Source organism: Tamandua tetradactyla, assembly GCF_023851605.1.
Source record: "Tamandua tetradactyla isolate mTamTet1 chromosome 15 unlocalized genomic scaffold, mTamTet1.pri SUPER_15_unloc_3, whole genome shotgun sequence".
NCBI lineage: Eukaryota > Metazoa > Chordata > Mammalia > Pilosa > Myrmecophagidae > Tamandua > Tamandua tetradactyla.
This window is the reverse complement of record NW_027518246.1, coordinates 483,734-497,143: the sequence shown is the minus strand read 5'-3', so window position 1 is coordinate 497,143 and position 13,410 is coordinate 483,734. Positions and strand designations below refer to the sequence as shown.

General features: G+C 40.3%; 1 protein-coding gene across 1 annotated transcript in view; it reads right to left on the bottom strand.

The window, feature by feature from the left end:
* Positions 1-3,215: 3,215 nt before the first annotated feature.
* Positions 3,216-13,410, bottom strand: part of LOC143672794 (exosome RNA helicase MTR4-like) — a 90,027-nt gene continuing 79,832 nt past the window's right edge. Inside the window, exon 19 of the mRNA XM_077147292.1 lies at positions 3,216-13,248. The gene's annotated coding sequence lies outside the window, so the exon portion shown is untranslated. The remainder of the gene's footprint in view (positions 13,249-13,410) is intronic.

Sequence of the window (13,410 nt, the reverse complement as noted above, 5' to 3'; positions counted from 1 at the left end):
GTCTTCTGAGTTTCACCCTACACTTTCTAATAAATGAATGATTTATTCATTTATTCATTCACTCAACAACTATTTTTCAAGCCCTATTATGAGAACTTGGGACAGTGGCTAACACATATCAGGTGTTGAATTAATGGCTCTTGAAGAGATCAATAAGTGAATTCATACTCTGAGCCAAAAACTGTACTGAATGCTGGGGAAGAAATGAAGCCAACATCAGACACCATCCCAGCTTTCATAGAGTCTACACTGAGACACACATCACAGTGAACCAAATTACAATGTGATCAGACCTGACATGGTGACGTGGCAGCAGTGGGTAATTCCACTTACCATACGATAAGTTTTCTCCTAATTGTTTTCTCCATATTAATGCATTTACTCCTTAAAGCAGTCATGCAGTAGAAGGATGAAACACATACCCACTGTATAGATGAAGAAGCGGAGGCCCAGTGAGCTTAATTATCTTGCCCAAGGTCACAGAGCCAGCAAGTGGAGATACCAGGGCTTAGACCTAGATGTCTGGCTCCAGAGACCATGGCCATGAGGGAAAGGTTATAGGGGTACAAAGGAAGGAGCCATTTCTTCATAGAGTGAGAGATGATGTATGCTCTGGGAAAATATTTCTATGGCAATGTACCTTAAACTTGGTCCTCAAAGAATTTTAGGTTGGTATCAAAAGGGAAATGAGCAGACCAGAGAGATAGTGCAACAAAGATGTGTATAAGTGAAAAGACCTGGGAACTGACATCATTTCCTTAAGAGCTTTCTGTTTACCTCTGCCCCTGTTTCCAGTATGATCCATGGTTAGCACATAATCGTGTTTCAGCAAATCTATGATAACATCTCTAGTAAGATGAAAAAATATCTTCTATAATATAAAAAGAGAGAGAATATTTCCAATGAAACCGCAGCATAAGGCTTTCTTATTACTTAGAAATGTTATTTTATGCTTATAGAAAGAAATTCTTTAGATTTAAGTACATGTAGATTTTATCAAATATCATCTCATGATAAAAAGGAAAATATGGCTATGGTAGTCCTGAAACTTGTTCACAGATTGCCATTTTTCTGAGTCACTTTTCTACTTAGAGTCTGTGGTTTTTCCATACAGTATTATTTTCCCTACCAACAAGAGCATCAGTGATGCAGCATTTTGTAAAATAGCCTATAAAAGAATTAAAGCCACTGGTGGATTATGTGGAGTTATCCTATTTTTTATCCCTACTTGGGAATGTTGCTAAATCCATCTGGTTTACCACTTTCCCACCACCACTTGGGTCCCAGGGGTTTAAAAATGTGCCACACTGTCACCTGCAAGTTGTGATGCTGGCTCTTTGATGGACATATGTGAGCAGACTGTACCCACTCTTGGTTCACAGTGATTGGATCAGGCCATTGATTTTCAGGTGCATCCCACTGTCAGGGTGTCTCCTAGGATCCTTGAAAGATGGTAATAATTGCTGATAAACCTCTGTTACATAAATGGATGGATCAGAGTTTGAAAGATCCAGAAATTAAGGGAAAAGAAAGAAGACTTGAATTTTATCCTACAGATGGCAGAGTCACTGAACTTTTTGAAATCTGATCACTTGGGGTATGAGGTGGTAGGATCTGATTTGACTTTAAAAATCAAGAATTACTGAAAAGAAAAGGAAATCCTCAAAACTTAGGAATCTCATTGCCTGAATTAATTAAGGTGCTTCACATAAAACCCGATAGAATTTAGCTGTACTGATATTATGGATTTTTCCAGAGTTGAGGGAAGCCAAGGGCACTAGCTGCTTGCCCAGAGCACAGCAGCAGTTGGCGGGGGGGAGCGGCGGGAGAATGATTTGCATGTTGTCCCCTTCCCAGGCAGAGTCAGATAAACTTCCCCCTCCAGGTCCCTTCAAGTCCTTTGATTCTGAATTCCATAAGCAGTGCTGGATGTTGCTTATGTTTCCAGACCAAATGGAGGCCGGGATTGCATGAAGACCCCCAGGAGATTTCCAGGAGCTTTCTAAAAAGTCCTCAGGGCTTTTCAAGGCTGTTTACAATATCATACACTTTATGTTTATGGATGGCATGAGCTTGCCCTCATTCACCAAATCCCGATGCAAAGAATGAGTCCAGAATAAGCTCTCAAAGATGGAATGGAGTAATTTCCATCAAATGATTAAAACAGCTGCATGTATAACCAGGTTTGAATAGACTTAGGACAATGCATTGTAAAGAATAAAATTGGCCAATATTGATGGAGCGTTAGGAACCATAAATTCATTATCCTTGATCCATTTTTATGAAATAGGTATAATCATTGTCTTGCCACAAATGAGGAAACTGAAGCTTGGAGAGGTCAGGAAGGCTGTTCCTGTAGCTGGGAGTGATAAGTCTTGATTTGAGCCCAGACAATATGACTCCTGGGTTCTTGACCTGTACTTCTGGAAAGTTCATATCTGGTAGGCTGCAAGTTTCCAGTTTGGGTGCCTGGGCCCTTGTGTATCCTGGCTCCACTGCTCATTAGCTTCCTACCTTTGGGCAAAGAACTTAGCTTGCTTGGGCCTCAGTTTCCTCACCTACAAAATGGTGGTAAGAATGACTACCTCATCCCCATGGTGGAAGGATTAAAGAGTTGGAAAGGGATGTAAATCAGTGCCTGGCTTGTAGTAAGTGTTCAGAAAATTTAGTAATAAGATAATATACTATTTATATGATTAGGCCACAGCTCATTATAATAACTGCTTCTAGCTAATGAATTGATCAGACTTGGTCCCCCCCATGCAATCTAGTTGGCTCAACTATACTAGATCTTGCCTTCCAGAACTCATAAGAGTTAAAAAGCACCCTCACAATTCTGACTGCATGTTTTCAAATTCATTTGTTTAGCAACTAAACCTAGCTACCTTGTGATGACATTGAAGTATTAACTCGATCATGGTTGAAAAGTTACAGCTCACTGGCTAAATCTGGCTACTGCCTGATTTTATCTATATATAAAATTTTATATACATTATCATTTATGTATCATATTTATATAATCTATATAGTACATTATATAATATATAATAAATTATATACTATTTATAAAATACTTTATAACATGTATTATGCTATTTATATATATATTTAATATGTAAATACGTACATACACATTTTTAGTGGTTGAGAAAAATTTTAAATCACACATTGTTCTAGTCTGCTAGCTGCCAGAAAGCAATATACCAGAAACTGAATGGCTTTTAAAATGGGAATTTAATAAGTTGCTAGTTTACAGTTCTAAGGCTCAGAAAATGCCCCAATTAAGCAAGTCTATAGAAATGTCCAATCTAAGACATCCAGGGAAAGATACCTTGGTTCAAGAAGGCCGATGAAGTTCAGAGTTTCTCTCTCAAGTGAGATGGCACATGGAGAACACAGTCAGGGTTCCTCTCTCATCTGGAAGGGCACATGGTGAACACAGCATCATCTGCTAGCTTCTTCTCCTGGCTTCCTGTTTCATGAAGCTCCCTGGGAGGCATTTTCCTTCTTCATCTCCAAAGGTCGCTGGCTGGTGGACTCTGCTTCTCATGGCTATGTCATTCTGCTCTGCTCTCTCTGAATTGCTCTCATTCTCCAAAATGTTTCCCCTTTTATAGGACTCCAGAAACTTCTCAAGACCCACCCAAATGGGCAGAGACATGTCATCACTTAATCCAGTTTAACAACCACTCTTGATTGGGTTACCTCTCCAGGGAGATGATCTAATTACAGATCCAAACATACAGTATTGAATAAGGATTATTCTTCCTTTATGAAATGGGATTTTGATTAAAATATGGCTTTTCTAGGGGACATACATCCTTTCAAACCAGCACATTCCACCCTCTGGACCCTAAAAAACACATGCTTTCCCCATATACAAAATACATTCATTCCATAACTATATCAGAGAAACTTAAACCATTTCAGTAGCAATATACATAAAGTACAAAGTTAGAAATGTACAAACTCCTATCAAAGTTAGTTACAGGCATGGTCTGTTCTAAGGCAAAATTATCCTCTGGCTTTGGACCTTTGAAAATTCACAACAAGTTATTTGCTGTCAACATACAAAAGAGGAACAGTCACAGGGACCATAGGGATAAACTGGAAGGAAAATCTGCAGGGCAAACACCATTGGATTTCAAAGTCTGAAAGTAATTTATCCTTCACCTTTAGAAAGTGGCAGTCCCACCCTTTCCAAGGGCCTATGCAGTGACCCACCTCTTTCCAAATCAGCCTCGGGGAACATTGAGGAGACCACCTTTGTCTTGCGTCCACTCTCTCCAAGCATCAGGTCCACCCCTGAGCTCTCTGCCATTTCTAGGGCACACACTCAAACCCTCCATGTGGTGGCAGCCAGGCTCTCATGGTTTTGCCTCTGAAGTTATTTTTCCTCCAATGTGTCCCTTCTCTGAACCCCCCAGTTCTGAAGTTCTTTCTTGCATAGGAAAGCACAGGGTGACCTCTGCTGGCCTTCTCTTCAGGCTTCTGGGTCCCAACAACTTTCCCCAGGGTGATTTCTTTCCGCATTTCCAAAGGCCTGGGCTGAGCTGCAAGTGCTGAGATGAGGTATGCTAAGCTGCTTGGACTGTGCTACATTGAACTCTCTCATTTAAGCACTAACCAATTAAATCAAACATCATTCATTACAGCAGACACACCTCTTAGCTGACTGAAGATGCAATGAGCAACAGACGAAGTTCATGTACACCTGGCTCATGTCCACAGCAACAGAACTCGGTACCTTCACCTGGCCAAGTTGACAACTGAATCTACCTACCACAAACATGAAAATTAAATGAAATTCGAATTTTGGTGCCCCCAAATAAGGTTTTATTGGAACACGTCTATTTGTTTACATCTTGTCAATGATTTGCTTCTGCACTATAGCAGACCTGAGTCCTTCCTACAAAGAACTTACGGGTCCCAAAGCTTAAAATATTTACACTCTAATCTTTTAGGAAGGAAGTGTGCTGACCCCTGTCCTTGTTATCTGCAGTAAAGCTACCAGTAGAACCCATGCGTCCTCCCTTCCCTATAGAGCGGGCTTCCACACACACACACACACACACATGCACACCATGCATGCACACACACACTACACACACGCACACACCCTCTGCACACACACGATACACATGCACATACATAACCTCCCCCACCACACACACACAAACACGACACATGCACATACATAACCCCACACACATGCACACTTACCCCACACACACACCACATACACACACAATCCTCTGCACACAAATGACACATAACCACACAACACACACGTGCACACATACTGCACACACACATACACACCAGATACACATACACACATACTCTCTCTCTCTGCCAACAATGATTAACATCAGCCCCACAGGCAGATAAAAGTCCTCACTCATATTTCCTTGCTGGCTAATTTTAAGCCCACATTTTATACTTGCCATTTCTTTACTTTGGAACACACTTATCAACGTCTTCGCATTTAATTTAATTTATTTGTTCATTCATTCAATTCATTTTCATTTATTGCTAGGTGCCTGATTCAGTGTATTATAAGCATAGGACAGAACCCCGGGTCTCAATCATGGGGCTCTACTAATCTGTTCCAATAAAAGTTATCTACATGATGGCATTTTTTAAATTGGAGCACTGCCTTTCTTTCTCCACTGGCTTCAATGAGATAGACATAATCCTGAACTTGGAGCCTCAAAAGAATTTTGACAACAAGATATTTAGATGGTTCTTCACTCCTTTTCCTGGGTTTCTTTTGTTTGCCTTGGCTGTGATTTCTAGAAGTCTTAGGGCGGGTTTGCAAGCACTCAAATGGGGCTCAGTGGAGGGAAAAAAAAGACCCAGCAAGAGAGAATTCACCAGGGCCATATATTCACTACCCCTCCCATCTCTGTAAGTTTTACATTTCTTTCAAAAAATTGTTTGTGCCATTTCTCCCCCACATGAAAAGAAGCCCATATCAAATGGCAAACATGTCCATTAAAGATTTATTTTCTGTCCACCTACTGAAATGGTGGTTTTTCTTTTTTCACATGGAAAGATGTCAACGGGTGGCACTGCCAGGGATCAAAAATAAGATTTTAATTGAAATACAGATACGATAGCTTTTAATTTACCTTCTCTCTAAGCAATAGGACTTCCTGGCTGCATCTTATAGTTGGTAGATGGCTTCCACCTACCCACCAGACCCCTCCCCTTTCTTTTTTCAGTCTAAGCTAGAGCAAAATTATCTTATCTTTAAATGAAATATTTTAGGGATTTGGGGATTTTTGTATGCCTCAGGAAAAAGGATAGTGTTTGTGAAAAGATCACTGTCCTCTTTTGGAGGCAAATTCCATCCTTACTGAAATTCTGATGTTATAAAAAGATCTGCCATCTCATTACCACCCTGTGTGTGCCACACATTTTATGCTCTCTTACAGATGGGGACGAGAACATTAGGGGCAAGAGAGAGGAAAGAACACTCGATTTCTCCCTGAAATCATCTCTAATAAGATATTTTTCTCCATCAACAAAAGTTTGTATAAATTGCGCTGCTATAAATGTGAACCACGTTGTTTTTATTGGGGTTCCAAGATCCTTGTCAACACCTTTGGAGTAAGTAATACAGATTCTTCTTGTCGGTCCCGTGTCCTTTGCAAACCAGGGTTTTTCCCTTCTCCAGCCAAGTGGGATCACTCTCCCCACCCCTCACCTCCACCAGGTCTGACTGAAGGAAAAGGGCACATCAACTACAGGACACGGACATCCAAGATCAAAGATACTTGAATTACCTGGTTGTCTTCAGTGATGAATACATGAAGTAGAATAGGATGAATAGTCAGTTTTTACTGCATATCTGGCTGCGGTCTCCAGCTTTGAGTTTCCATGTCAGCACCACCTAGCTACAACTCCACTCTATTGGCCACTTGCAGCTATAATAATCCTTCAAGCACCACTTGAAATGCAGCTTTGAAATCTCCCTTGCATTTTATAGATACTAGATGTCATCACGTTCATATGTGATGCAATTTTGCAAAACATTCCATTTTATGATTGTATGAACCATGTAGAATTTATTAGCTTTAAATTAAGTTTGATGGCAAATAATATTTGCTAATAATTCATGTGGTTGTATTTTGCTTTTTCCTCCCTAGTCAGATGAATTCTGCTTACTTTTTATCTGGGAGTTCCGACCTTCATCTCTTGTTCACTTGCAGACTCCATACAAAGAATTCTCAGTACTAAGATGTGTTCGTTCCTGAATTCAACAGAGTTAACATTGAGGAGACCAGAAAAACCACTGGGAGGAAAAAGCATGGCATGTTGGAAAAGGCACAAAAATTGGTGTCAGAGCCTAACTGGATTTGACTTCTAGCTCTTGGGAAAGCACTAAATGTCTTCAGTCCCTTGCTTCCAAAATGGCAGACATAAAACTTACCTGAAGGGTTATAGTAAGGTCAAATGACTTAATGCTTCTATGAACATTGACAGAGACCCTGGTAGGCACCCACCAAATGTGAATTCACTTCTCTTATTAATGGCTAAATTAGCTGAGCCAGAAATTATGCACCGTTTCAATGCCGTCACCCTTTGTTTTCCAATTGAAAGGTCAGTAGGTCTGTACATGGTGAATTCAAAGAGCAGCGCCCACATGTGTTTGTTCAAGCTGGGCCTTAGGCACATTAAATTTTTGTTGAGAGAATATGAGGATATACCTTAATGATGCATATACCTCTATAGTTAACAAAGTGAAGACACAAATTTTGCAGCCAGTTCAGCTATAATGTAATACATGCATTCCAAAAATCACCCATTATGCAAAACCATGCAATGCAAGCTACAGAGATTATAGGAAAATAAGATTGAGTCACAATATCCAAAAATCTCATGATTGACGCATTAAAGGAAAAGAAAAAAACTAATACAAATGACACCACAGTTGTACACAAGTTCAATGGTTAAGAAATGGCAGTGGCACTTTACGTAGAAAAGGCCTGAGGTTTGTTTATCAAAGTGAGCATTGGAAGGGTTGTGCATGTGAGTGTGAAGTGGTGGAAGGAAGGTCATCAGAAATTGAAGGAAAAGTTGTAACATCACTTGTGGGTGCGGTGTGGCTTATAGTGTACATGGCAAGATGAGATAGCATGAAGATGTCTGAGGGATGTGTGTGTGTGTACATGTATGTTTTGTGTTTTCCTAAGTGGCTCTGTTCAGTTGAATAGTTTTTTGCTCTTACCCAGTGTTTCTTGTGGAGGAAATCATGCATAAGCAAATGAAAAATTTGCACAATGCTGAAAAGTGTTGCTTAATATATCAATCACAGTGGAACCAATATGCATTTAAAAAAAAGTGTTACAACAAATCTGACTGTATTTGCAATTATTTGAAGGGTTGTCCTGAAGAAAGACAAGCAGACTAGCCCTTTTTTTTGGGAGGATGGAGCTTGGCAAATGGATAAACTTTAGAGGAGACAGCATGGATCTTGATATGAAGCAGAACATTGTCCCATGTAGAGCTGTCTGGCCATGAGCTTCGAGGGGAGGCAGTAGGTGCCTATGTCACAGGTAGGTCCAAGTAGTGGATGGTTGACCATCATAGGGCAGCTAGACTGGGAGGGTTCTCAATTGGCCTTTGAAAGTCTCTCTGAATGCAAAAATTTAAATCTTGATATGATACCTTAAGCTGTATATTTACAGGCCAAGAATAATCAGGTCAGTATTATTGTCAATAAAACATCATTGTATCCATGAAATGCTGAATTTGTGGTGTGTGTTGCTGAACGTGCCAGGGTGTATGTGTTGGGGGGGAGGAGTGTTGGTGTCAATATGTGTGTTGGGATGTGTTTAGGTGCCTGAATTACTTCTAAGGGAATTGACCCAATGGTGTGGATAAGTATTAGGTAGAGAACACAACCTAAAGTGTATAAACTCTCAACTACCAGTGATTTAACACATTTGAAGTCTATTTCTTATGTTGATACTAAAAGGTGTGTTCCTAAAGGGAAAGAGGGCTTTCAAGTTTGTCTTGCTGGTCTCCATCAAGTCAGAAGGAAAAAGAGTATGGAAGACTGTATCAAAAGATACACTGCAATGCATCCATTCCAAGGAGACTGGTTAATTTGGTCTAATTGTATGCTCGGGAAGAAGAGGGAACCAGTTGGGCTATCTGCTGGCAACCTCTGCCTCAGTGGACCTCACATTGTCCATATTTTTCCACTGATGTCAAGATGCTGAAATAAAGTGAACTCATTCCAGGGAGGGGGAAATAAAACAGCATTCATTAAGCACCTATCATGTGCTTGACATGAACCCATGTGCATTTGCAAGTGTTACCTGCACTGGTTTGAAAGTATTATTTATCCCAGAAAAGCCATGTTTTAATCTTGATTCAATCTTGTTGGGGCAGCCATTTCTTTGAACCCTGATTCAACACGATAGATTGGAAACTTGTGTCTAGATTATCTTCATGGTGCTGCAGCATGTCGAATAGTGGGTGTGTCCAGATTATCTTCATGGTGATGTAGCACATCCAATAGTGGATGTGACCTTAGATGGAGATATGACTCTACCCATTCTGGGTGGGTCTGATTAGTTTATTGGAGTCCTTTAAAAGAGGAGACATTTTAGAGAGAAGAACAGAGCTGACAAGAACTTCAGAGTTAACACAAATGCTGTCACTTGGAGATAAGAGATACAGCTGTCCAGCAGATATTGCCATGAGATGTTAAGCAAGCCATAACCTGGAGAGAGCCAAGGGAAATGCAGAGGTGAAAGCCAGACCTGGAGAAGCTGAATGAGGAACCCCCACAGGAACAAAGGCTGGAAGAAGCCCAGGAGCCAGGGACCAGCAGATGCCAGCCATATGACTACCCAACTGACAATTCCTGACCCATTAGTCTTCCTTGAATTAAGATATCTTTCCTTGGGTGTCTTAGTTTGGACATTTAGAACAGTAAACTTGTAACATTAAATTCCCTTTATAAAAGCCATTCCAATTCTGGTATATTGTGTTCTGGCACCTTAAAAACTAAAATATTATCCTTTAAGGGTTACCATCACACTTCCAGGTAATATCTGCCTTCCCATTTAAAGAGAAAATTGGCATTCAAAGAGAAGAAGAAAGATTGATGAGATCACGTAGTTAATACATATCAGAGAGAGGACTTGAACACCAAACAGGAGGTGCCCACTCTGCTTTCTTGCACTATGGGGAGCACTAAACTGGTAATGTTGGAATGAAGTTGGGAACAAGGTCTTTAAATCTCAAGATCTGGGAATACCTGGATATGGTTTTAAAGGCAAGAAAGAACTAGAAAAGAAGAGGACCTAGATCTTCAAAGGGAAGAGATTCTCAATTTTATTGTAAAGTGTGTTTCTTCAGACATGCAACGGGTTATAATAGAGGACACAGGCTTAGTGTTCAGACAACATTCAGTCTCTAGTCACTTTCCTGCCCCTTGTCATACCTGGCATTGATTGAGCCATCGAACCTCCTTAAGCTTCAGGTCCTTCAACTGAAAAACACAGATAACTGATGAAGAATCTTTCTTCTCTGAGGTGTGCTAAGAGAAACTTAATGGAGAGCATGTAAGTGAATGTGTCTTTAAGCCCTGAAGTGCTACGTAATTATTGTCATTACAGAAAATCACCATTTATTTTGCAAGAGAAAAATCAGATTCTGGTTTTTTATGGGGAAAATATAAAAACTTGATCTTGATTGCAGACGGGGAAGAAAAGAAAGTTTATGTTTCCTCCTGCTGTTTCAATGATAGCTATTAATGTTTTTACATCTTTCAGATTTGTCTTAAGAAATCACTTTTCTGAGGTCTTGTTTCAGCTGAAAAGCCTACGGGAGTGATTTCCAGTAATCTAAGTTAATAAACTGTAAACTAACTTTTTTTCCAAAGATTAAAAAAACAACATCATCAATCCTACAACCTTTGACAAAGTAATTCTACCAGTTGTAAAGCAGCCAAATGCTTGCTAACAGACACATCGAGTCATTGGTGTGAAAAAACAAACACAGATTAGATAGATATGGATGACAGACAGATGATAGAGATAGATAGATAGATGAAAAGTAGGACCAGAGAAGTTACTTCATAACTATCTGTTTTCTGTCTCCATTATAATTCCTTCCCAAATCATAAAATTTTTCCCAATTCTTAATGACTCTTATCCATAAAGATAAAAACTTGAACCAAAGGAATAGAAAAGGATGTGGCTTTCATCACCTCTCCCATGGGATCTCCCTTTGTGGGCCTGCTTTGTCAGAGAGAATGTTCTGGAGTTTGGAAAGCCTAGAGCAGCAGCAGAGCTGTCCTTCTTGCAGTATGCTTTCAGAAAGAAGACAAAACTTGGCCAGTGTTTACCTTGGATTGGACATAAAAGAACACATCACTTAATTCTCCCCAGTAGGCTGAGGGGTAGATTTCATAATCTCCCTGGAACAGTGAGGAAGGGGATGCTTACAGGGGCTGAGACCCCTGGGGCTGGCAAAGCCTGAGGAAGTGTCTGTGCTCAAATTCCAGTGCCACACCCAAGACCTCAAAAGCCATTCTTTTCAGTTAATGAGATTGCCGGGTGCCTAGTGGCAAGAACTCCATCAAAATCAGACTGCCCTTCTTTCTGAGGGGTTAATCCATGGTGGGAACCAAAGTGACAAAGAGGAGCTACCTCCCTACCAGGATAGAAGCAATAATCCTTGTTCCATTCTCATGTCAGATCATTGAGCTGAGGGTCCATTTCCTCAGGAAAGAACAAAGACCCAGGTGGAACAGAAAATATAAGGACAGAGTTCTATCATCCATAAACCCCGTATTTCTTAAATAATATGCATTGTCACACTTTTCCTTTGAAAATTAAGTCACAGCAAACTCCGCAACACATGACCATCCAATACCATCATGTCCAATTTTGGATATGAACTTTACCTAGAGGTTGTACAAATTGTTGATGAGCCACCAAGTACAACCACTGTGTTGTTGCCATCTACCCATAATCATGTTAGCAAACACCCACTGAGTGCTACTGTGGGCTAGGTACTGGGTGGCTCATTCTACTTACGCTGTCGAGGTGACCTGTACAGCTCTTACTGACAGTCTCACAACTGTGTTATCCTCTCAATTTGGGTATTGTCTGAAGCTTGTAAATAACAGTTTGGGGATTCAAACACATGCCTGACAGCTCCAAAGCATGCACTTGGGATCCCTAGGCAGACCTCCCTGATTTGTAATCTTTTCAGAATGTACTTTTTCCCTTTGGAATCTATGTTAATTATTTATTTATTTTCCCTGTGCTTGTTTGGAAGTTTTACCACTTGAGTTTAAAACATCTGTTGATTCAATGATTAATATTTTAAAATGAAGACCCCATCTTCTGGGGTGCTGGAATATGCTGTGTCTTGATCCAAGCAGTGGTCACATAAAGTACACATGTGTGGGAATCCATTGGTTTCTGTACTGAAGCTACATGCCCTGCCCTGGAGAGATGTCAGGTTTGGATAAAAGAACTTAAAGCTACAGGAATAGAAATAAATATCAGCCATCAAAGATGAAACAAAGCAAAAGGACAAAAGGATACCATCAGAATCATAAGAGTCTTAGGATGTCCATGCAGAAAGAGATGCAGGGAAACTTGTTCTTTGCTCGGAGGCTACCATCACATATCACCATCACCGTGCCTGGCACTGGCGCCACTGTCCAGCCAGAACGCAAGCTCAGCAAGGGCAGAGCCTGGCACATTCTGCCTCTTAGCACAAGTTTATAGGAGCATGGAGTTGTTTTTTGCCCCCTTGATACATTTCATCCACATGGCTTATCCTGGAGTGAGTCAATAATCTCATCACATTTACCATCACACCCTTGGTGCAGACATTTATTCCACACCTTAAATTTGCAAAGCTATCTCTTCCCTTATTCCCAGGCACTCACCTTCATCTCCCTGATCATCTACTTCTTAGCCTAAGTGCCCCCTCACCTAAAACACACTGGGTAATGATGTTTATTACATCAATGAAAATATTGTTTTCAATATTTTCAAAATAACAATGAAAATATTGTTATTTTTGGTTACTGTCAGGATGTCATCAAATATGAACATTCGCATTCGGCAAGGGCCTTTCAACTGATTGTTTATGTAAATGCAAGTGCTCACTCATCATCACATACATTTTGGGAAGGAACAATCAGGAAGGCAGCTTGTTTTACCCTGTAATATCTTTTTAATATTCAGTTCACTGGAAGCCAATCTGCAACAAAAGAAGAAAAATTAATAAATCTAAAGCTAAATTTAAATCTATAGCAAAACATAAAGTTGCATGCCCGGAAGTACTTCTGGCACAGCACGCTCCCAGCAGAAGCTCAGCTGCTATTCCACTGCTCTGAGAAACTTACAATGTACCTCCAGCCAG